Here is a 24,186-nt window from a genome sequence, read left to right as displayed (position 1 = left end):
TCATCAGTGATATTGGCCTGTAGTTTTCTTTCTTTGTGACATCCTTGTCTGGTTTTGGGATCAGGGTGATGTTGGCCTCGTAGAATGAGTTGGGGAGTGTTCCTCCCTCTGCTATATTTTGGAAGAGTCTGAGAAGAATAGGTGATAGCTCTTCTCTAAATGTTTGATAGAATTCGCATGTGAAGCCATCTGGTCCTGGGCTTTTGCTTGTTGGAAGATTTTTAATCACAGTTTCAATTTCAGTGCTTGTGATTGGTCTGTTCATATTTTCTATTTCTTCCTGATTCAGTCTTGGCAGGTTGTGCCTTTCTAAGAATTTGTTCATTTCTTCCAGGTTGTCCATTTTATTGGCATAGAGTTGCTTATAGTAATCTCTCATGATCTTTTGTATTTCTGCAGTGTCAGTTGTTACTTCTCCTTTTTCATTTCTAATTCTATTGATTTGAGTCTTCTCCCTTTTTTTCTTGATGAGTCTGGCTAATGGTTTATCAATTTTGTTTAGCCTTTCAAAGAACCAGCTTTTAGTTTTATTGATCTTTGCTATCGTTTCCTTCATTTCTTTTTCATTTATTTCTGATCTGATTTTTATGATTTCTTTCCTTCTGCTAACTTGGGTTTTTTTGGTTCTTCTTTCTCCAATTGCTTTAGGTGCAAGGTTAGGTTGTTTATTCGAGATGTTTCCTGTTTCTTAAGGTAGGATTGTATTGCTATAAACTTCCCTCTTAGAACTGCTTTTGCTACATCCCATAGATTTTGAGTCATCGTGTCTCCATTGTCATTTGTTTCTAGGTATTTTTTGATTTCCTCTTTGATTTCTTCAGTGATCACTTCGTTATTAAGTAGTGTATTGTTTAGCCTCCATGTGTTGGTATTTTTTACAGATCTTTTCCTGTAATTGATATCGAGTCTCATAGCGTTGTGGTCAGAGAAGATACTTGATACAATTTCAATTTTCTTAAATTTACCAAGGCTTGATTTGTGACCCAAGATACGATCTATCCTGGAGAATGTTCCATGAGCACTTGAGAAAAATGTGTATTCTATTGTTTTTGGATGGAATGTCCTATAAATATCAATTAAGTCCATCTCGTTTAATGTATCATTTAAAGCTTGTGTTTCCTTATTTTCATTTTGGATGATCTGTCCATTGGTGAAAGTGGGGTGTTAAAGTCCCCTACTATGAATGTGTTACTGTCGATTTCCCCTTTTATGGCTGTCAGTATTTGCCTTATGTATTGAGGTGCTCCTATGTTGGGTGCATAAATATTTACAATTGTTATATCTTCTTCTTGGATCGATCCCTTGATCATTATGTAGTGTCCTTCTTTGTCTCTTCTAATAGTCTTTGTTTTAAAGTCTATTTTGTCTGATATGAGAATTGCTACTCCAGCTTTCTTTTGGTTTCCATTTGCATGAAACACCTTTTTCCATCCCCTTACTTTCAGTCTGTATGTGTCTCTAGGTCTGAAGTGGGTCTCTTGTAGACAGCAAATATATGCGTCTTGTTTTTGTATCCATTCAGCCAATCTGTGTCTTTTGGTGGGAGCATTTAGTCCATTTACATTTAAGGTAATTATCGATATGTGTGTTCCCATTCCCATTTTCTTAATTGTTTTGGGTTCGTTATTGTAGGTTTTTTCCTTCTTTTGTGTTTCTTGCCTAGAGAAGTTCCTTTAGCAGTTGTTGTAGAGCTGGTGTGGTGGTGCTGAACTCTCTCAGCTTTTGCTTGTCTGTAAAGCTTTTAATTTCTCCATCAAATCTGAATGAGAAACTTGCTGGGTAGAGTAATCTTGGTTGCAGGTTTTTCTCCTTCAACACTTTCAATATGTCCTGCCACTCCCTTCTGGCTTGCAGAGTTTCTGCTGAAAGATCAGCTGTTAACCTTATGGGGATTCCCTTGTGTGTTATTTGTTGTTTTTCCCTTGCTGATTTTAATATGTTTTCTTTGTATTTAATTTTTGACAGTTTGATTAATATGTGTCTTGGCGTATTTCTCCTTGGATTTATCCTGTATGGGACTCTCTGTGCTTCCTGGACTTGATTAACTATTTCCTTTCCCATATTAGGGAAGTTTTCAACTATAATCTCTTCAAATATTTTCTCAGTCCCTTTCTTTTTCTCTTCTTCTTCTGGAACCCCTATAATTCGAATGTTGGTGTGTTTAATGTCGTCCCAGGGTCTCTGAGACTGTCCTCAGTTCTTTTCATTCTTTTTTCTTTATTCTGCTCTGCTGTAGTTATTTCCACTATTTTATCTTCCAGGTCACTTATCCGTTCTTCTGCCTCAGTTATTCTGCTATTGATCCCATCTAGAGTATTTTTCATTTCATTTATTGTGTTGTTCATCATTGCTTGTTTCATCTTTAGTTCTTCTAGGTCCTTGTTAACTGATTCTTGCATTTTGTCTATTCTATTTCTGAGATTTTGGATCATCTTTACTATCATTATTCTGAATTCTTTTTCAGGTAGACTGCCTATTTCCTCTTCATTTGTTAGGTCTGGTGGGTTTTTATCTTGCTCCTTCATCTGCTGTGTGTTTTTCTGTCTTTTCATTTTGCTTATCTTACTGTGTTTGGGGTCTCCTCTTTACAGGCTGAAGGTTCGTAGTTCCTGTTGTTTTTTGTGTCTGTCCCCAGTGGCTAAGGTTGGTTCAGTGGGTTGTGTAAGCTTCCTGGTGGAGGGTACTAGTGCCTGTGTTCTGGTGGATGAGGCTGGATCTTGTCTTTCTGGTGGGCAGGTCCACGTCTGGTGGTGTGTTTTGGGGTGTCTGTAGACTTATTATGATTTTGGGCAGCCTCTCTGCTAATGGGTGGGGTTGTGTTCCTGTCTTGCTAGTTGTTTGGCATAGGATGTTCAGCACTGTAGCTTGCTGGTCGTTGAGTGAAGCTGGGTGCTGGCGTTGAGATGGAGATCTCTGGGAGATTTTTGCCGTTTGATATTATGTGCAGCTGGGAGGCCTCTGTCCTGTGTCCTGAAGTTGGACACAGTGGACACAGTTGGACCAGTGTCCTGAAGTTGGCTCTCCCACCTCAGAGGCACAGCACTGACTCCTGGCTGTAGCACCAAGAGCCTTTCATCCACAGGGCTCCTTAATTTGGGATGATTCGTTGTCTATTGAGTTATTCCACAGATGCAGGGTACATCAAGTTGATTGTGGAGCTTTAATCCGCTGCTTCTGAGGCTGCTGGGAGAGATTTCCCTTTCTCTTCTTTGTTCTCACAGTTCCCAGGGGCTCAGCTTTGGATTTGGCCCTGCCTGTGCGTGTAGGTCGCCGGAGGGCGTCTGTTCTTTGCTCAGACAGGACGGGGTTAAAGGAGCCGCTGATTCGGAGGCTCTGGCTCACTTAGGCCGGGGGGGAGGGAGGGTCACGGAGTGTGGGGCGGGCCTGTGGCGGCAGAGGCCGGCGTGACGTTGCACCAGCGTGAGGCGCACCGTGCGTTCTTCCGGGGGACGTTGTCCCTGGATCCCGGGACCCTGGCAGTGGTGGGCTGCACTGGCTCCCCGGAAGGGGGCGTGGACAGTGACCCGTGTTCGCACACAGGCCTCTTGGTGGCGGCAGCAGCGGCCTTAGCGTCTCATGTCTGTCTCTGGGGTCCGTGCTTTTAGCCGCGACTTGCGCCCGTGTCTGGAGCTGCTTTAAGCAGCGCTGTTAATCCCCTCTCCTCGCGCACCAGGAAACAAAGAGAGAAGAAAAAGTCTCTTGCCTCCTCGGCAGGTCCAGACCTCTCCCGGGACTCCCTCCCGGCCAGCCGCGGCGCACTAACGCCCTGCAGGCTGTGTTCACGCCGCCAACCCCAGTCCACTCCCGGCGCTCCGACAGAAGCTGGAGCCTAAGCTCGCAGCCCCGCCCGCCCCGGCAGGCGAGCAGAGAAGCCTCTCGGCTGGTGAGTGCCGGTCGGCCCGATCCTCTGCACTGGAATCTCTCCGCTTTGGCCTCCGCACCCCTGTTGCTCTCCTCCGCGGCTCCCAAACTCCCCCACTCCGCCACCCGAAGTCTCCGCCCGCGAAGGGGCTTCCTAGTGTGTGGACACTTTTCCTCCTTCACAGCTCTCTCCCGCTGGTGCAGGACCCGTCCCTATCTTTTTGTCTCTGTTTATTCTTTTTTCTTTTGCCCTAAGCAGGTACGTGGGGGGTTCCTTGCCTTTTGGGAGGTCTGAGGTCTTCTGCCAGCGTTTAGTAGGTGCTCCGTAGGAGTTGTTCCACGCGTAGATGTATTTCTGGTGTATCTGTGGGGAGGAAGGTGATCTCTGTGTCTTACTCTTCCGCCATCTTCCCGGAAGTCCCTGGAAAGCGCCAAGAAATTTAAAAGTTTCAGAGCAGTTAAATAAGTGCCAAACTGTCAATTCATTTAGCCATTCAGCATTTATTTATTGAGTACCAATTATATATCATCTACTCTGGTAGGTTCTAAGAATGCAGATGTGGCCCTGCTGTCTTAGACTTCTGAGTGTAGTGGTCGATGAATATAAAATAGTTTATGCACTGCCACTGTTGTACCTTATTCATTGCAGAGCTCCTCAAATGATCTATGTAGTCTTATTTTAGAAGAATTCTAACAAGCTCACTTACCATTTTCTCTTCTGCCACAGGTTGGAAATGGCAACCAGGAAGATATACTTACAGCACTATGAAGCCACAGGAGGACACAGCAGACACAACTCCAACCGCATGTGAGTTTGAAGTCATCTAACATATTGGCTAAACACCCATACAAACCCCAGTAAGTTATAAGCCTTGAGACTGTCACTGATTTTTGACATATTAACTTAGTTGATGTTTTTATCTATGACCCAGATATGTATGCTAACTAAGCTACTACATAAAATAATGCACTTTAGAAAAATATACCAAAGTAACACATAATTAAAACAATTATCTAGGAAATCTTCTTATATAGAATACCTTGTTCTATGACAATGTTAAACAAGATAGTATCATGTTAGGACACTAAAACTAAATGTATAAAGCCATGAAAGTCACTCATTGCTACCTTCATTTTAAGGCATGGATTGTTCTGCAAATTATATTGTGGATATCAATAACATCCTTGGCAATTCCTGCATAATATACTGGTATAGGTTGAAAATCTAAGGACAAATTCCAAAGTAAACCCAAATAACATAAACTAAGCAGCTAGAAAAATCTTTAAGGAGCTAGAGGCTCTCCTTCTGCAGAGTTGGGTTATACCTGAGGGCTCATTCTTCAGAGGTCTCGGAGCAGCTCTCAAACTTTTATCTGCTTTCACACACGTGAGAGATGGCACTTAAAAAAATCTGGATGTAAATTTAAGCAAAGTTTACCATAATGGTGTCAGAGTCAGTATGGATATGCAGATATTACTTACTCTTTTTGCATTTTCCCTTGGTCTCTTTCGTATTCAAAATGTATCTATCGAGAAAATGAGAAAGCAAATCGTTAGAATTTATGAAATTATAATCCACAAATACCACCACAAAGTCGTCACTGTTGTCATTCAAGAGAGTAAAGGGTAAGACAGGATCATCTGTTAGGTATGTTTGACAAGTGCTTTTGCTAAAGCTCCACCTTGCTCTATGGAGTTGACTGCTTTTGGTTTTGTCTGCTTGGCTCTCATTTTTCTTTTTTCTGGAAACAGCATCCCAATTTTTCTTTGAGAAAGCATCTTATTCTTTGCCTATGTAGTTGAGTGAGACTAAAAACCCACCACCTGTCCTGTACCTCCCGTCCTGGTGAGTGACTGATCTAACAAACCAGTGTGTTTTATCCCCACTGGAGGTAGGAATGGACAAGTAACCTTATTACTATAGTGAGACTCAATCCCAGAGTTTTTCTGGAATTATTGGGAAGGAAAGGTTTTCTTTCTATTGGTGTTGCTAAGTTATAAGGTAAGCTGTTTTGCTACATAGGGAGAGCCTACATGAAAATGCCATCAACATAATGGAAAGCAAATCAGAAGATGGAGAGAGTTAGAGTCCAGATAACACTGTTTTAGCACCTTGGTCAAGCCATACCTGTAGATGTTACTCCCCTAAGACTCTTCAGTTATGTTAACTAATAAATTCCCTTTTTTATTAAGCTACACTGGACTGGAATTTTCTCATTTAAAATCAATCAAAATCCACAATTAAACAAAATATAAACCAGCGAGAGTGACATTATAGGAAAAACTGTGACTGTTTTAATTTAAGAAAAGCATAAATTTTGACCCCTTAAATTGCAGTTACTTTAATGAATTAGATAAATTATTGACCATTTGTGCCACTGACTTCAGAGCACTGTGAGATGTCTGTGAGGAAGAGCCATTATTTGTCCTTTGCACATATTTAATTAAATGAAGGCCTTTACTACACCTAAGAATGTCTTATGGCCTAGCATCATAGACAAGCCACTTCACTACCACTCATGAGAAATCCCAGCACAAAGTACTACAAAACACTAAACCTAACAGGTGGCAGCTTCTTGAAATATATAATATGAAACTCAAGCAAGGAGTACTTGAATTGGATTTAAGGTAGCCTACCCATGTGAGTGTTGCAAACAAGGAAACAAGATGCCTTATTTTACCTTCAAATACTTTTGGTCAGCTAGCCCAAAAGTTATGTCATGGAGAAGATGCTGTTGAAATAATGACTGTAATGGGCCAGGTGCTGTGGTAAATCTTTGCATTGAGAGTATATTAGCCGCAGGTTTGTTGTACTAGTAGTGTTAGGGCGATGAATATTTATACCCCTCAAAAGGAAGGATTATATTCAGTTTTCCTGCCAAAGAACTTGTCCTTCAGGGCTAAGAAGGACATTGTAACTGCATTCGCTTAAAACTTATACAATAAATTTTGGTGGTCACGTATGAGGTTGGTGGCACAGAGTTAATAAGCTTGAACTTGTAGGGGAAAGATTCGCCTTCCCTCTTACAGAAATATAGAAAGACCCTATTTGAAAGGAATTCCTCCTTTTCTACCTCCTTCTCAAGTCGTGTGCAGCCATCTTGCCCACATACCTGCTGGTCTAGAGTAAATTCCTCCTTGGGCAGGAAATACACAGTTTCTCTGGCAAGTTAACAAGTCAACTTTGCCTTAGATGGGGCTCTTCTGAGTTCTAATCAGAAGTTATTTTTGATGATCACAGGCATCCTTCTCAGGGGTTTTTTCCTTAGTTTCTAACTTTCAAATCCACCAAAATCAATGTGTGTTTGAGTGTGCCTGTGTGTGTGAAAAGCAAGTGGCTACTTTTAAATGTACAAGTGACGCTGTCATATCCCAGACTGGAGCCCTGATGAGCTTCTGGAAGGAAAGGGATTTCACAACACTAGAGGTTAACTGCAGTGAAGGATAAAGGATATAGCTAGACAACTTGCCCAATGAATCAGCAAAAGAGTATGTGTTTACTTGGTCAAGGCCAGAGAGAAAATACTCTCTGATATATTTTATTAGTCTCTGTGGTATTTAATAAAATGGGCTTGCATTGTGGTGAAGGACATTGGGTTCTGTAGTCAGAGAGATCTGGATTTAAACCCAAGCTTAGCAACTTACTAGTGGTAGGACCTCAGGTAACTTTCTGAGCCTTGGTTTCCTTATCTGTAAAATGGGGAGGTAATAGCTGAGAGGTTTATATTCGATGATGTTGGTGAAGTGCTTAGTGCCCCAGGGGACACTCAATAGTTCACTGTTAGACTCTAATCTTACTCGAAAGTAGCGGGGCAAGTGACCACTTGCTCAAGTGGTCACTATCTGTCTGTCTGTTAATTCAGCTCCTCAGTGGTAGTTGAAGTGTGACATGAAAACCTTGGCACAGTTTTTTTTTTTTTGCGGTACGCGGACCTCCCACTACTGTAGCCTCTCCCGCCGCGGAGCACAGGCTCTGGTCGCGCAGGCCCAGCGGCCATGGCTCACGGGCCCAGCCGCTCCGCGGCATGCGGGATCCTCCCGGACCGGGGCACGAACCTGCGTCCCCTGCATCGGCAGGCGGACTCCCAACCACTGCACCACCAGGGAAGCCCTTGGTACAGTTTTTATTGAACTCAGAACTAGGAATTTGGATTGTGACAGACATCTGAATTCTAACTTAGGATGAAATGGCCCGTTCACTGTATTCTCCTCGCTTCTCTTACATTTTGAGAGTGAGCCCAACCTGAGGGCTTGGATTCACTTCCTGAATCTTGCCGTATCTCTACACCATAGACTTACACCTGGGTATTTCCAACCCCTTTGATAATAAAACTTGTGTCCATTTAGGGGACCAGACCTGCCATCAGTGGAATAGAAAGAATGACTCTGAGAGGTTTCATGTTCTCACTCATTTACTCAGAAACCAAATTGGGAGGCCTGGAGGTTCCCTGGAACTGGACCTCTCCCCTCTGGCAGAACTGGATCCAAAACTTTTCAGAAAATTAATAAATGTGGTTTTTTTGTTGTTCAGTCTTGATTACCTGGTAAATCTAATAGTATTATCGCCAAGAGAGACTATATACTACTTAAGATCTCTGTACTGATTTTCCCTTCTTTGTATGTGATCTAATTTTAATTTTCTGAGCCTAAGTTTTCACTTACGTATAATCCACAGCAGAAGGTCTTTCAAAAGCAGTCTTAGCTTTGCTGACTTCTACATGGACTGTGGAGACCTTGCTCTGCCTTTATTCATCTAGTGCAATGCCATTTATTAAAGCCTTTTTAAAGGATTTCGGTTATCTTAAACCTTTCTAGTAGTTTGCATATTTACTAAGGGTACGCTTTAAAACTCCACAGTAGGGAAAATTTCAAACACAGACAAAAGTAGAAAATATAGTGTAATCACTTCTTTGTACACTGAGTCTCCATCAGAGGTTCAACCATCATAAGTTAATGGCCAAGCTTGTCTCATCTATGTACCCACTCTCCTTCCATTGTCAGATTATGTTGAAATAAACCCTAGACAACACACAATTTTACTAATAAATGTTGCACCTGGGCCTCTCTTCCTAAAAGATCTCTCTCTTATTTTTAATATATCCATAATACCATGATCACACCTAAAAAATAAACAATTTTTCCTTAGTATCATGATCAATCCGTTAGTGTTCAGATTCTGCGAAACTCATCATACTTTTAACTGCATAAAACTGCAGCCTCTTTTCCTAGGTTGGTCTGCAGAGCAAATCATCAGGATCTGTGGCCAACACTGGATGGCCACTATGTGCCTACCAAGAACTTTTGGCAACCAAGTTGATCCACTTTTACTCAGAACTCGGGGCATTCCCTGGGGGCTTTGTATGCCGAGGCCCAGGAGAGCTGCCTGCTCTGAGGAGCAGGGGAGGGGTGGGCCCTGAAGATCCACATACATTCATGAGACACGGAACCAGTGGTAGTGGTTAAGCGTGGGAATCACAGAAAGCTTTCTCTTTGCCCATTAGTGAGCTGGGTGATGCAGAGATGTGGGCAGGGACCCTCCTTGCAGATGGAGAGACTGCACAGCTTACAGTTGCCTCCACATAATCTCCCCCCAGCCCCCCACCATATCATGCAACCTAGGGGTGGGATGTGGCGCAGAAAGGCTGGAATCTGTATCTGTCATTCCAGAATGGCCTTTCCAGTCAACCCCAGGGGGAAAAGCAAGGATAAAACCCTTCCAGTATGGAAGGCACATATTCTCTCACGAGTACCTGCTCTCCATCCCTCTCCAGATGAGGCTGTGCCCTGAGAACAATGCTGACAGATAGGTGTATCCCACTGAGGTCCCTGCTCACGTCTGTCTATTGGGAATGATCCAGGAGGGCAGTACCAGAATCAGGGGGCTGGCGGTAGACCTGGAGCCTATGGTGTCTAATGTTTCTCTTGTTGACAGTTGCCTTCTGGGAGAGGGTGGCAGCTTCCTAGCAACCTTTGGTGGGAACTGCACAGAAACAGGGCAGAGGGACAGTCACTGACTCTACCACAGTGTCACCTCTAGACTGTGTGCAGGAAGTGTTCAGAGCAGGTCAGCACCTGGGGATGTCTGGGCAGGGAGAGAGCTTTGCCCCAGGAAGAGACGCGCGTTGGTATTGGGTGCGTTGTTTCATTGTGCTTGGGGGTGGGGCTTTCCCTAGTCCCAGTATAACTGAGTTGATGTGGCTACACCACACAGTCACCAAGGAGCGACGGACCTTGGCCCTCCTCTCCAGACTCATTGCTCAGGATCGTCTATAACCCAGCCACGGGCAGCTTCTACCGCTTCCTCAGAAGTGTATAGCTACCCTGACTTCCGGCCTTCGTGCTTTGTTCTCTGTTTGGAACATTCATTCTTTTCCAGGTCCAATTCCCTCTCCTTCCTCAGGTCTCAGCTTGAAGGCCTCTGGCTCTGGCAGGCCCCTTGTCACCCCGACAGGTGAGAGGCTGCCGCCACATGCTCCTTTACTGCCCTACAGTTTCCCAAATTATACTTCATTTATGCTAGTGCTTGTTTATTTGCATATTTTCTGTATTTGTTAACACCTTGAAAGGCAGGACCCACCCCTATCTTGCTCACCCCTTTAATCCCGGTGCCTGCTACACGTAGGTCCTTGATACAAATTTATTGAATGCATGCTTTCGGTTTATAAATATACTCAAGGGACAGGTTTGAGCCAACATTTTGAGCAGGCTTGAAAACATCAAAAGGGGACCTGACTAATTAGGGATGGGATCTTCACTGGATTGCAAACCATTTTGCTGATGGCGAGAGGAGTAAGGGCAGAGAAGAGTAGAGGTGGGCCATTTGCGTTCTCTGGTAACCTGCACTATTGACAGAGCTCATGCTCCGTCATGAACAGTGGCTCCAACACAGAAAATAGGCCAAGCCTCCTGTCACTGATGCTCCGGGGTGGCGGGGGGGGGGGTGCTGTGCTAGGTCCCTATGGGGCTGGAAGAGTCATCTGACATCTTAGAACCCACCACCTGGGAGCCTTACATGACGGCCACCTCCAGATCCTGGAGTGTAGACCCTGGCAGTGTGAAGAGGCTGTTCTAAGGGCTGCTAGGCTAGCCTCTCCTTTAAATCATTTTAAATCAGTGATGAGGCAGCCCCTGCTGGAAGAGCTGATGTACAGTAGAGCTCAGTCTGTGGCTAAGCCATTCTCCTTAAACAGCAACAGCAAGAGGTTTCTTTCTGTATTTTGTTCTGAAACCTGATTTCCTAAAGCGTCTGTCCATGGGCCCTCGTTCTGGAGAAACACATAGGGACTTAATCCCCCCTAAGGTAACAGACCTTGAAATATTTAAAGAGAGCTATAAGTTGTGACCATAATGCCTTTATCTGTAATGTAATTGAGACATCACCTTGAATCTAAGAGGAAAATAGGAATTAATTATTTTGAAGGAGAAATGGGGATTTTTTTTTTCCTAATTGTGTAGTGTTTATTATGGGAGTATATTTATAAAAAATCATCTAAAGTAGAACCCTGCTAAAAAGAACCCATTTATCTATCACTTTTAACTTACTTTTCCATTCCCAAATACTGTTTCCATAGACTATCACCACATCTGGCAACTGGACATCATAAATGTGCTTTAAAGAAAATCCCAATTTAAAAAGTCTCTATCCCACAAAAAAGACCCAGCTGACCTTATTGATGGTCTGAAAAAAAAGTCACAAAGAACCTAGGAATAAAGACGCAGATGTAGAGAATGGACTTGAGGACACGGGGAGGGGGAAGGGTAAGCTGGGACGAAGTGAGAGAGTGGCATGGACACATATACACTACCAAATGTAAAATAGATAGCTAGTGGGAAGCATTCGCATAGCACAGGGAGACCAGCTCGGTGCTCTGTGACCACCGAGAGGGGTGGGATAGGGAGGGTGGGAGGGAGACGCAAGAGGGAAGGAGTATGGGGATATATATATATGTATAGCTGATTCACTTTGTTATAAAGCAGAAACTAACACGCCATTGTAAAGCAATTACACTCAAGTAAAGATGTTAAAAAAATTAAATAAATGGGTTTATGCAAAAAAAAATAGCGACAGTACCAAATGCTGCAGGGGGTGTGGAGAAACTGAATCTCTCATATATTACTAGTTGAGAAAGTAAGATGGTACAATTACTCTAGAAGATAGGTTGTCAGTTTCTTAAAAAACTAAACATGAACTCATCATACAATTCAGCAATTATGCTCGTAATGAAAACTTATGTCAGCACAAAAACCTGTAGGTGATTACTAATAGCAGCTTTATTTGTAAACCTGGAAACAACAAAAATATCCCTCAATAGGTGAATGGTTAAACAAACTGGTTTATCTGTCATCCGTACCATGGAGTGAATTACTGATACACAAACTTTGATGGATATCAAGGGCATTTTGCTAAGTGATTTAAAAAAAAAAAACCTCAAAAAAAAAAGTCACCCAAATTCTTGGTTATTTTGCTATAGAATAGAACCTTGGACTCTCTGTTCCATTAATTTATTAATTTGGTTAATATGATTGTGATGATGGATTAAGTTTTGCTCTCGCTGAATTCTTCGTTTTCAAAGGTTGTCTCCTGAATTCATACACTGCCTTATTCACAGGTTGTAAACCACCACCTCAGTTGCTTTGTTTAGTTCCTGAATCACTTCCCTATTTTTAGGTCATTACCGTACTTGAGAAGAATAGGTAACCTTTGATTTCTTGTGCACGTGGCAGCCTGGGGTCCCAGCACTTAAGGTTAATGTAGCTGAATCTAAAGTATGGAGTAAAAATACTGGCTCGGTTGTAGGCGTGACATCTACTTCAGTGGAATTTTTTTTTTTTTTTCTGAGAACAGATCCCATTTAATAACTTTAGCCCGAGTTAATGTAGCTCTGTTTGAAGCCCCTGTCCCTCTCAGGGAGTGGCTGTATGGCGACATCCCCCCTGCCCACTGGCCTGTGCCCTGTAACCCAAAGCCACCTGCAATTGGTTGGGTTGGTGTCTGATCTCCTAAGAAGTCACGCTATGCCCTTACAAGTGCAGCCACTGAACCCTGTTTAATGCCATTCCCGGTCAGTTTGCCAGGAAAAATGACTGACTCATGGAAAAAGAACTTGTATTAAAAGTGGAGGAGAGTACAGTGAATCTATCCAAGAAGGTCCTAATACCTAAATCGCTTTGAAATAGATATTTGTATCCCTGACACTGTGTGTTTTGTGCATTGAGAATGTAAAGGCCTGTGGGATTGACACATATCCTACCAGTGTATATTCTCAACTGAACATTTTCCTATCCTGAATTAGCAAAGTTATCCTTGGACGATAGCTTCGTTTATTTCCCCTCAAAATACCTTTGGGATAGAACAGTGGTTCTGAACTCACAGATTATTTTGTCTCAAGGGGACACTTGGCCATGTCTGGAGAAATTTTTGTTGTCACAATTGGAGGCTCCTGGCATCTAGTGGGTAGAGGATGCTGCTAAACGTCCCACAATGCACAGGACCACCTCCCACAACAAAGAATGACCTGGCCCTAGGTGTCAGTCATGCCAAATTGAGACGCCTTGGGTTGGAGAATTTATTTCTAATTGATTTAAAATTTCTTCCAATTGACTTCAACTTTATTGTTTTAGATCATTTTCTTGAGTCCAAGAATGACTAAAGTTAGTACAGAACCGCTGCTTATCAAAATTCCCCACACCACATCCAAGGTAAACTGGCATTACAAGGGTAACAAGTATAATACAGATCACTAGTGTATTCCTAGGTGAGACTGTGTCTCCATGTCTTTTGTATCCTTAATGAGGAGAGACTGAAAAGTAATAAGGAATTACTTTTCCAGGGCTGCCATAACAAATTACCTCTTAGTGGCTTAAAACAGCACACATTTATTATCTTACAGACTGTAGGTCAGAATTGTGACACGGATCTCACTGGGCTAAAATCAAGGTGTTGGCAGACCTGTGTTCCTTCTCGAGGCTCTAGGGGAGTATCTATTTCCTTGCTTCTTCTGTCTTCTCTAGATTGCCCACTTTCCTTTGCTTGTGGCCCCCCTTCTCCACTGCAAAGCCAGTAATGTTGCATCTTTCTGACCAGTCTTCTGTAGTCATATCTATGTCTGATCACAGCCAGGAAATGTCCTCTAGTTTTAAGGACCATTGTGATGACATTGGGCCCACACATATAATCCAGGATAGTTTCCTCATCTCAAGGCCCTCAACTTCATCACATCTTCAGAGTCCCTTCTACCATGTAAGGTAACGTACATATTCACAGGTTCCAGGGATTAGGATGTAGACGTCTTTGGGAGGCATTATTCTGTCCCACACAGAATAATACTTACTTTGTCATCACCAAATTTCCATTGAGCTACTGATGTCCCACAAACTGGGGACGGGTTAAAGCACATGGGCTTTGGGAAATATGCTATCAGTTGTCATGGAACTGTCCTGTGAACAGCTCAACTGCAACCTTGTAGTACGAGTGGGTTTGCCTCCGAAGGAAATGGACATTTCAACTGTCGATCATTCTGGAAAGAAGTCATTCCTAAATGAGCCTTAGAACAGGGTGAGGGAAACACTTTTCTTTCTCTCTCTGAGACTGGGTTCCCTTTGGCCTAGACCTGGAGATGTGGAGGTACCTGGAGCACGAACAGCCACTGGGCATAGGATAAACCCTTGGGGCTGAGTAAGTGGCCTGGGGTAGAGCACATGTTATAAACTTGCTTTATAAGGGACCTAGAAGGGGCGGGACTGTGCAGTCCCCTTGAATTACTTTTAGAATAATTTTATTATCACTATTTTTTCAAAAGTAGCCTGTTTCTGCTTGGCTGTGAAAAGTGAAAGGGAAGGGCTTCTGCTATACTTGGGGATGGCTCTCCTGGGGTGAGAAGAAGCAGCTTACAGAATCTAGAATCAGATGACTGGTGACAGGAGGATTTAGAGAACACACAAGATACTGAGATACTCAGAAACCGGTAAAAGAGGAAAACCTATGCTGTAGGCAGAAGGTTTATATCCCTCCCCACTAAATTCATGTTGAAATCCTAACCCACATGATGATACTTTTAGGAGATGGGGCCTTGGGAGGTGATTAGGTCACAGGAGCAGCGCCCTCGTGAATGGGATTAGTGCCCTTATAATAGAAGCCCTAGAGAGCTTCTCGCCCCCTTGTACCACGTGAGGACACAGTGAAAAAATATCCATCTGTGAACCAGGAAGAGGGCTCTCACCAGATACCAAATCAGGCAGGTGCCTTGATTTTGGATTTCCAGCCTCCAGACCTGTGAGAAATAAATTTCTGTTGTTTATATGCCTCCCAGTCTATGGGATCCTCTTAGAACATCCTGAACTTGAATGGACTAAGACAACCTGGAAAAGAATGCATGTCAAAAGAATGAGGGGTTCCAACTGTTGTGATTTATGTATAAAAGGGAAATGTGACCTCCTGGGTGCTGAAGTCTGGGATATTTGGGCTATGTACCCCAATCTGCTTTATAGTAAACAGTGCAAGTGTGAGATTTGAATGCATTTTGGTCATAAACATGACATTTTACATTCACATAAAACTGTCTTAAATCACAAGATTTTACAATGTGATGCTGTGGAGATGACATTAAGTTTTTCCTTTGAAGGTATTGACTGGAGTGGGCCTTGTGGAAAGAACCTTGGGTGGCTCATGAGGAGACGGGCTTTTGTGTCTCCTGTTTTCACTCTGCACATTGTACCTGAATGATCTCCTGACTCCTGCATTTATCCACTGTAGCACGTATGTGATTCTTGGTGTGATGAGTGTAGATTGTTTATTTCCCCTTTGCACCCATTGGTACCCAGCACCACGCCTGGAAAAATGACTTTTTTTTGCTAAGTAACTACATCAGAGTCTCTATTGTCACTAACCAGCTGGCTGGCTTTGGTGAACTCACTTTATTTGAGCTTCAGTTTCCTTACTCAATATGAGGAGTGTGGAAATTTTAACTCTAAGATAATTTCTGGCTCTCATATTTCATATCCTTTTCAATGTATAAATTGTTGCTTCAACCCAGTGATTGTTTTTCCTACTCTCTTTTATTTGGTAAAGTAGGGAAGGCACCTAATTATCTTCCAGTAAAGCGTTGGATGTTTCAACTGACAGGTAACCAAGCTAAGAGTAGGATGACCCTTGATATATATGTATTTCGTTCCTTTGATTCCACTCGGTTCCTGCTATGTCTATGCAATATTAAGTGCATTGGAAATAAATTTCACCCTTGTCGGACAGAAATCAAAGGAAGCAGTTTCTGGGCTTTACATCAGACAAAGGTTTGAGCCAAATGAGGCGTGGGATGGGCTCTGATCTTTTATCATTCCCTTCTGCCTTGCTTTCTCTTTAAGCTTCTTAGATTCATGTATCTAGTTCTAGAGATTCCATTCCCCTGGCTGGAACCCCCTTAGCTCTCCAGCTTTCCCCCTTATTCTCCAAAGGAAATGCTGAGGTTGTGTGCTAAAACATTTCTTAACTGCATTCTCCTTCAATACACACGTAGCTGTCTTTTGAGCTTTGGCATGCAAGTGATGACAGAAATATACTGGTTTACAAGTGCCAACACCCAAGGCCACCACAGGGGTGTAGAATTCACCTGCCAGAGCATTTGACACTTGCGTCAGGAATAGGCAACAGCTGAGAAAAGCCCTGTGAGAAATAGTTTTTCACGTACACAGGAAAGGCTGTCCAGAATTGTAAATCAGTTGGATGTCTATTTCTTCCAGCAAATTCTCCCAAGGGTGGAGGAAACGGGGAGTCTATCCAGCTCACTTGGTGGTTGTGTGGAAAATGATAGCATACCAGTGATGCAGGAGTCATTTTGCACCATGAGATGAAGGCCTTTGGTTCCTCATCCTTAGAAGTTTGGCTAAGACTGGGAGGCCAATTGCTTCCAGGTGCAGAGGTTTGGGTGCAGTCCCCTCTTCATATTTAATAGTAGAGATCACAAGCTTTGAGCCCGTCTAAAGAGACCAGCTGTTTCATTTGGCCAATCATGACGGTGGTATTCAGGCATCCTTCCCTTAGCTCTGCCACCTTGAAGCCTAATCTTGGAGAACTTTTCCTTTCATTCGTGATGGTGTGCAGATGCCTTTAGATGCTAACAGGAAGTAAGCCACCCGGTTTATGGTATTTTTTTTATAGCAGCCTGAACGAACTAAGACACTCTCTCTTGACTTCTAGGACATTACACTTCATAGGTATTCATCCCACATCTTTGATTGTGTCTTGGTGGTTCCTTGCCCTTCATCTGTCACTTAGAGGTCAGTTGCTCCGAAGCTGGCCAGACTTCCTATATTCTTCCTGGTCAGTCTCACCCACTTTTACATTTTTTTCTAACATCTCTATGGTGATGATTCATAATTTTCCAACCAAGTTTGGACCATTCTTTTAACTTTCAGATCTGTGTTTCTACTGTCTCTAGTTGGTTTCATCACATACATTGCAATTATTTTATTCATACAACAGATACTTGTTGAATACTGACAACACAACAACAAATAGCACAGTTTCTCTGCCCTTTCGTTGTTCATGGATTCTTGTGAGAGGCAGTTTTCTTGTCTGTCCTCTCTAGAATGTGAAATCCTTAGAAATATAAATTGTCTTTGTTTTGTGTGTGTCCAGATTCTACCAGTAACTGGCACGCTGAGATGCTCAAAATATGTTCACTGCATTAATTCACGAATCATAGACACATGAGGGCAAAAGGAATCTTACGTTCAACCACTGTCCCAGTTAGATTCCCAATTTGATTTACTTCTAAAATATACCAATACCTGGTCACCCAGTTTCTGCAGGCACTGGGAGTTGTTCTTTATCATTGGTGTTTACAGACTATGCAAAATGGCTTTTTTTCTTTCTTTTATAATGAGAAAGAAAGAAATACCGAACCTAGAAAAGTGTGGGGAAAATCCTAGGGTATGTGAACAGAGGTAGAAAGAAATGACCACTTTGCAAGGAAGAAGTCATATAAGCAGGTTAGAAAAAGAGACTGAACTATTCACCTCCTATAGCACCCATTCAAAACAGAGGGTCAACAGCTACAGCTGTTTCAGTTTTGCCAATTTTGTCCTCCAGGTTAGACACGTGCCTTGCATTTACTTTAATAGGAGCCATATGTACGCAGTTGATGGCGGTACTTATTGCTAAGGAAGCGAAGTACTGAGTTCCTGCCACCCGCCCACATCTGCGGCTTTATAAGCCGCAAGAAAATGAAAAACAAACACGCTGCTGGCATACTAGGAAACCATGGAGGTTTGACAACACCAACCAGGAAGAAAAAGAGAATTGGAGTGTGGAGACTGTGCTGGTGGGACGCTGGAGCGTTACAAAAGGTCAGGTCTTAAATTCACAGCCCTTGGGTTACTCCGCTCCTCATAGCTGGGGTCTTTCTTTGGATGAAGTGTTATGGAGGATATTTCTGCGTCTCTCGGATCTGGGAATGAAACACAAAACTCATGGGTGATAAAGATAGCTTTCAGTTCATTTTTTGAACAAATGCTTGTTTGAGTTCCCAGAAGTTGTTAGCTAGGACATGGCAACCCTTCCCATAGTACCAGGTTTGAGTGTTTGTTTGTTTGTTTTTTTTTTAAAAAAACCTCTTTTCATAAGTACAGTCAAGGATATTCAGTGCAGCATTCTTTATGCTGTCTCTAAATTGGGTAGAGGTCGTGGTCAGCAATAGTGGATTTGATAAATAAATGATAAAACCTTTATACAAGGAAATTTGTGGAACTTAGAGAGGGTTATTAAGCTCGTAGGCACTGATATGAAACTCTCCCCGAGACATTGCTAACTGAAAAAGGAAAAGCTGCAGAAAACTATATGTGTGGACTTTTGTTCAATAGACCAAGGATTCTCTGAAAACACAATTCCCTTAAAAGCTTAGTAGGTTTGGGCTCTGTTTGCAGCCACTCAATTTTAGTAAAAACAAAGTTAGTTATCTTGTCAAGTCAGTGCCCCAGAATTGAGATTAGAGCGAGTTCTGTCCATCTGACCAGAGATCAGCTTAATACTCTCCAGTTTGGCCTCTGTCTCAAGGTAGGTCAGAAGTCCCATCTTATCTTTCCCTTGTCCCTAACCCCAAGTCCAATGACTGGCTCTTTTCCTTGGGGTAGATTGTCTCCTTTTAAAATAGGAAGTTCACAGGTTTTAAGAAGCCTGAGGGAGAAGCCTGTTGATTCCTCTTGCTGTCTAATCTGCTCCCACGTTTATCTTCAATTCCAACGTTATCCTGGGGCTTAGTATCTCTAACCCTGCAAGTAAAATACAAACAGAATTGAAAGCTTCTCCAAATTACTTGTACGTAGAAAGGGTCTTTCTTAGCAAGGTTTTATTTTCCCTCTGTTTCCAGAAGGGCAAGTGTGCACAGGAGTTCTTTGTAAAAGAAATTTTTTTCTTGCTGGAGCTTAGTGAGGGCGGCAAGGAGTAACCGATACATCCCTACATTCTAGAGTTTTTCTGCAAAATTCCCTAATATTCCAGCCTTCTTAGACATGTTCTCTATATCCCCAGGTGCAACAGGTAAATCACCTTGTAACAAACATTTCCAGCTTCTTAGCTTAGTTAGGCCAGAGGTCTCCTAACTGCCATCTAACCTAACACAGCTTGGCTAATTCCCCATTATGGACTCTTATTTATAATACTATTCCCTATTTCCAAGCACCGGTTTCTGTATTACATATAACTTTCAGTGTCAAGTGACAGAAACCTAACTCAATATACTTTAAAATAGTTTCTCTTTCATTTGTGAAACAGGGTAGTTGTTCTTGAAGCACAGCTGGATTCCATCAAAAGCTTAATAGGTGTGGGATTAACCTACTTGAGCAATGCTGTCACACCCAGGTGCACCTATTTTCCACCCCTGCGTTCTATGTCCTTGTTGTTGGTTTCATTCTCAGGCTTCTGTGCTCGCTTAGGGCAATTAGAGATGTATTTCTAAGGCTGGTATCCTCAGAAGAAAGAGAAAGTCTTTGTCTAACAGCATAAGCCGTCTTGAAGTTGTCCTGTTGCCTCTAACTGGGCTGGCTGACCTGTGCTTACCCGGAACAGACAGGTCACTGCGGATTTATAGGTGATGGCCAGCTCGCGCACTCAGCCTTGGAGACAGGTTTGCTCAGCTACATTTGAAACACTTTCAAGAAAGGGGGTGATTTCCTGAGAAAAAGTGCTTTTATTACTAGAATAAGAAATTATGGTTGCTGGGCATAAAACATAAAAGGTAACAACGACAGAAATATTATAGAGACAGAAAGCTATTTGTAGGAGGAAAGAGTGGATCTGAAGGAGGAGAGAGAAATGGAAAATGCTGAGTAGGCCGAGTTTTTGAAAGACAGGGTGTTTCTGAGAGCAGGGAGGAGATATTAGAGACATTTGCTATGCTGTGATGTGGGATTTGGGGAAGATGGTGTTTTTAAGCTTAGTTTGCTATGTTTCATGCTATATAATTTCTTCTCTCTCATTTTTCAAGAAATATAAGTAAAGACTTATACCCTTCGTCAAGGTCTTTTGGAGATACATTTGTGCTGGCTTATGGATACAACACTAGGCCACTTCTGGTCTAGAGGGCACCCAGATTTGTTTGGGTTACATAAGATACTTAGAAACAATTGCTAAATTTTTAGGGAGAGTGACTAGACACAGGATAATATTGAGTACAGAATTTCTACTTTCAAGCAACAGACAATTTTTCTAAGAGCTCTCCTTTTTCTAATAGTCTTCCATTTTTTCTTAACTGGTAAATTTCCTTTTAATAAGGATTTAGGGCCATTTGCAGTACTACCTGTAGCAGCAGTTGAAGGTCAACAGTAAGGGTGGTCAGCCCTCCAGTCTGAGAAGGCATTCAAAAACATTGATTCTGAAACCAATAAGGATTAATTGACTATGAAAATAATATAAAGCAGAAGTTCACTTAGCTGCACATGAGAACCGTGAGGGAGCTCTTAAAAATACCAACGCCGCGTTCCCACTTCTAGTCATTTTGATATAACTGTTCTGGGGCAGGCTTGGCATCAGCATTTTTAAAAGCCCTTTAGGCGATGCGAATGTGCTGCTAGACTTGAACCATTGCTGCAGAGGTTAGGGCTTAATCAGGCTTGCCGATTAGTGTCATCGTCACATGAACTGCATTTGTTGAACACATACCTTCTATCCAACACACTCCTGTTAGGCATTCCCATGTCATAGTAACCTAAATAATGAGCTAACTGTAATGCTTCTCTCAGGAAGTAATGACAGTGCCAAGTAAGCTCTCTGGGTTGGCATGAGGAACTGGGAGTTGACCTACAGAGTGACTGAACCCAACAAAGTACTTCATGACCACATTTCTATGTTGCATTTGTAACAGAGAGCAGAGCTGGCCCAGAGTTAAAGGCCAGCAAGTAAATATCAAAAACCTGCAGCAGAGGCCTCTGAGATCTATGGAGCCAATGAAATATTCAGGCCATGATCTGACAGCAAAGCTGTTTTGACTTTCTGTACCTGTAGAAAGGAGGACCGGGCCACTTAGTTCGTATTTAGCGTATGTGGCAACTCTAACTCCCATGTAGGAGAGCTGCCACGGACTTAGGGAGAAATAGTTGATGAGTTAGAGCTCGGGTGTTTCACTTGCTTTCACCTCACCTATCCCCCTGCCCTGCCCAGCCCCTGTTCTCTGCTTGCTGGCTACCACCCACCCCCATTGCTTCCCGCTTCAGTTAGTGTCCTGGGAAGAGGGAGAGGGGCGTGATTGACCTCATTGGCAGATGCTGTGATTGTTATTCCTGCGTCTGCTTCCCTGCCTGCAAAGGTAGCACCCTGTAAGTCAGATCTGGGAAGCAAATGCCTCACTGAGAGTTGCCTGCATTTGTTGTCCTTCAATAAGTAAAACACCTCCTGGTGTGGTGATTAAAAGGGGCCGTCCAGGAAGGTTTTACACGTGCTTTAAGACACAACATTTACATTAATGCTGTGTTGAAAGTGACCTTTTGATGCTGCTGTCTTCCAGTAAAATAGCATTTCGTAGTCATTTGGTAGTTTTCTCTCTCGAAATAGCCGCTTCTGAAAGTGAGGACCACTAGAATTTCCAAACTGAGGGGTTAGAAAGTGGTGTTTCACTTGTTTTGTAATGAAGAAGGTTTGACAGAGCTGAGCTTCTGCATTAGAAAAAGTGCTGCAGGAGGCCTTAGAATGAAGCGGAGAGGGGAAACTGGGAGAATGAAATCACTGGCTTCCAGGGTTGCCAAAACCCTTCTAAAATACAACAGTCTTTTTAGGCAAATATACGATGACTTTTAATCCTTTTTCTGGTTAAAGTTGAAGGAGATTGTATTCTTCGTAAGATCTGTTTCAGGTTATCTATTATTGTGTAACAAGCCACCTTCCAATAGTGGTTTGTTAGAACAATCTCTTATTATCTCTGATAGTGCTGAGAGTTGACTAGGCTCAGCTAGGGGGTTCCCACTTGGCATCTCTCATGGGATTGCAGTCCTTCCGTGGCTGGGTCTGGGTGGTCTCTAAGGCCTCCAGACTCACAGGTCTGCTGCCTGGGCCGAGGGCTCCCACAGCTGGGGCTCCTCGGACATCTTTCTCTGCGTCTATGCGCCCTTTCCATGTGCTGTCTCCATCATGGTAGTTTTAAGGTAGCAGCACTTCTTACATGGTGACTCAAGGCTCCAAATACACTTGTCTCAAAAGAGGTTGCCAGGCGGCTTCCTTCTTGGTGGCTCTCTTTCTCTTAGAGCATGTGCTTCTAGGGAGGCCAGCTGCCGTATTGTGTGCAGTCCTTTGGAGAAGACCATGGGGTGAGTAACCAAGGGCTGTGGGCAACAGCCCCATGAGTGACCTGGGAAGTAGATCCAGCAGCCCAGCTAAGACTTCAGACGACTGCAGCCTCAGCCCCAGCTGATACCTTGCCTGCAGCCTCCTGAGGGACCCTGAGCCGGATGTCCCCAGCTAAGCCTCCCTCAGATTCCTGACACTGTGAGATAACACATTTTTGTTGTTATAAGATACTACATTTGGGTTAACTTGTTATGCAGCAATAGATAATATATACAGCCTCTTTTCTGCTCTTTCCTAATCTTCCATCTGCCAAATAGGCACTCAGTTGCTGTGGAACGAATAAATGAATGAGGAATGAATAAATACATGGTTTTTGGCTCTAAAGGTAGTCCATTGTTTCTCATAGCACACACTTGCTTTTGTTATGGAAACTTTAGAGATCTATATTGATTGTCTCCACTTCCTACAGAGCTGAAACTTGCCAAAGGCCATTACTTAATCTCCATCCAATAAGTCAGTGATATAGACACACATACATGAACACGCAAGCCTATGTGTGTGTGTATATATACATACATGTATATATGCGTAGACACATGCATACACTGGGCTGCCATATATTTTTCATGTCAGAAAGGCTTCCCTTTTCTAATAAAATAAATTAGATGGTATGTTGGTCTGCCACATCCAGAAGTATTTAAGTCCTAGCATAAGTATGGTATAACCCTATATAAACTTTTCTTTTTTTCTGACAAGTTATATTCTTGGCTGTTTTGCTGTTTGTCGTGTTTATTTCTGCCTATTTACTTCTCACCTCTTTAAGTCAATTTAATTGGTATCTGGGAGTTATAAAAATATTTTAAAGTAGACCGATTTTTTTTTTTTTTGTGGTACGTGGGCCTCTCACTGCTGTGGCCTCTCCCATTGCGGAGCACAGGCTCTGGACGCGCAGGCTCAGCGGCCATGGCTCACGGGCTCAGCCGCTCCGCGGCATGTGGGATCTTCCCGGACCGGGACATGAACCCGTGTCCCCTGCATCGGCAGGCGGACTCTCAACCACTGCGCCACCAGGGAAGCCCTAGACTGATTTTTACTACCCAACCATTGGGTTATGATTTTGAATTCTCCCTTAGAGGAGATATATATATATATATATATATACACACACACACACATACATACATACATCTGAAAGTAATTTTTATACCAGTCGACTCTGTTAAAGGTATTTGCTTTGGATCTGTAGTACCCAAATTATACTTTCTAGTCTTTATGTAGAACTATGCTAATAATTCAGTGAAACCTAAGTCAAACCAGAAAAAGTGGCTTGCTCGAGATTTCTTTTTGGTAACGAGGTAAAAAGATGAGTGAAGACATTCTAGGTAATGTTTCTAGACCATTCTCACCTGCTGTAAACCTCATCCCAGCTGTCCTTATGGGGGCCCTTTTTCCCTATAGCTCCGTCAGCGTTCACTCCTGGCCCCTCTTGCTCCCTCACTTGTTCCCCTCGGCAGAAGAGCGACTTAGCTGATGTGACTTTGGTTGAGGAGCTGAGC

The 24,186-nt window shown here is 42.9% G+C and overlaps 1 long non-coding RNA gene across 4 annotated transcripts in view; it reads left to right on the top strand.

Annotated features, from left to right (window-relative positions):
• The window catches only part of LOC307176419, a 224,556-nt gene that overhangs the window by 23,670 nt on the left and 176,700 nt on the right, over nt 1–24,186 (top strand). For 3 of the 4 annotated variants that reach the window (XR_013824747.1, XR_013824748.1, XR_013824749.1), the window contains exon 3: nt 4,589–4,669. This is a non-coding gene — a long non-coding RNA (uncharacterized lncRNA). Of the gene's footprint in view, nt 1–3,271; nt 3,884–4,588; nt 4,670–24,186 lie in introns of those variants that run through there. The other variant, XR_013824750.1, reaches the window with a different exon arrangement.

The sequence above is a fragment of the Stenella coeruleoalba genome, assembly GCF_951394435.1.
Source record: "Stenella coeruleoalba genome assembly, chromosome: 17".
NCBI lineage: Eukaryota > Metazoa > Chordata > Mammalia > Artiodactyla > Delphinidae > Stenella > Stenella coeruleoalba.
The sequence above is the reverse complement of the archived record's forward strand: the minus strand, read 5'-3'. Positions and strand labels throughout refer to the sequence as shown.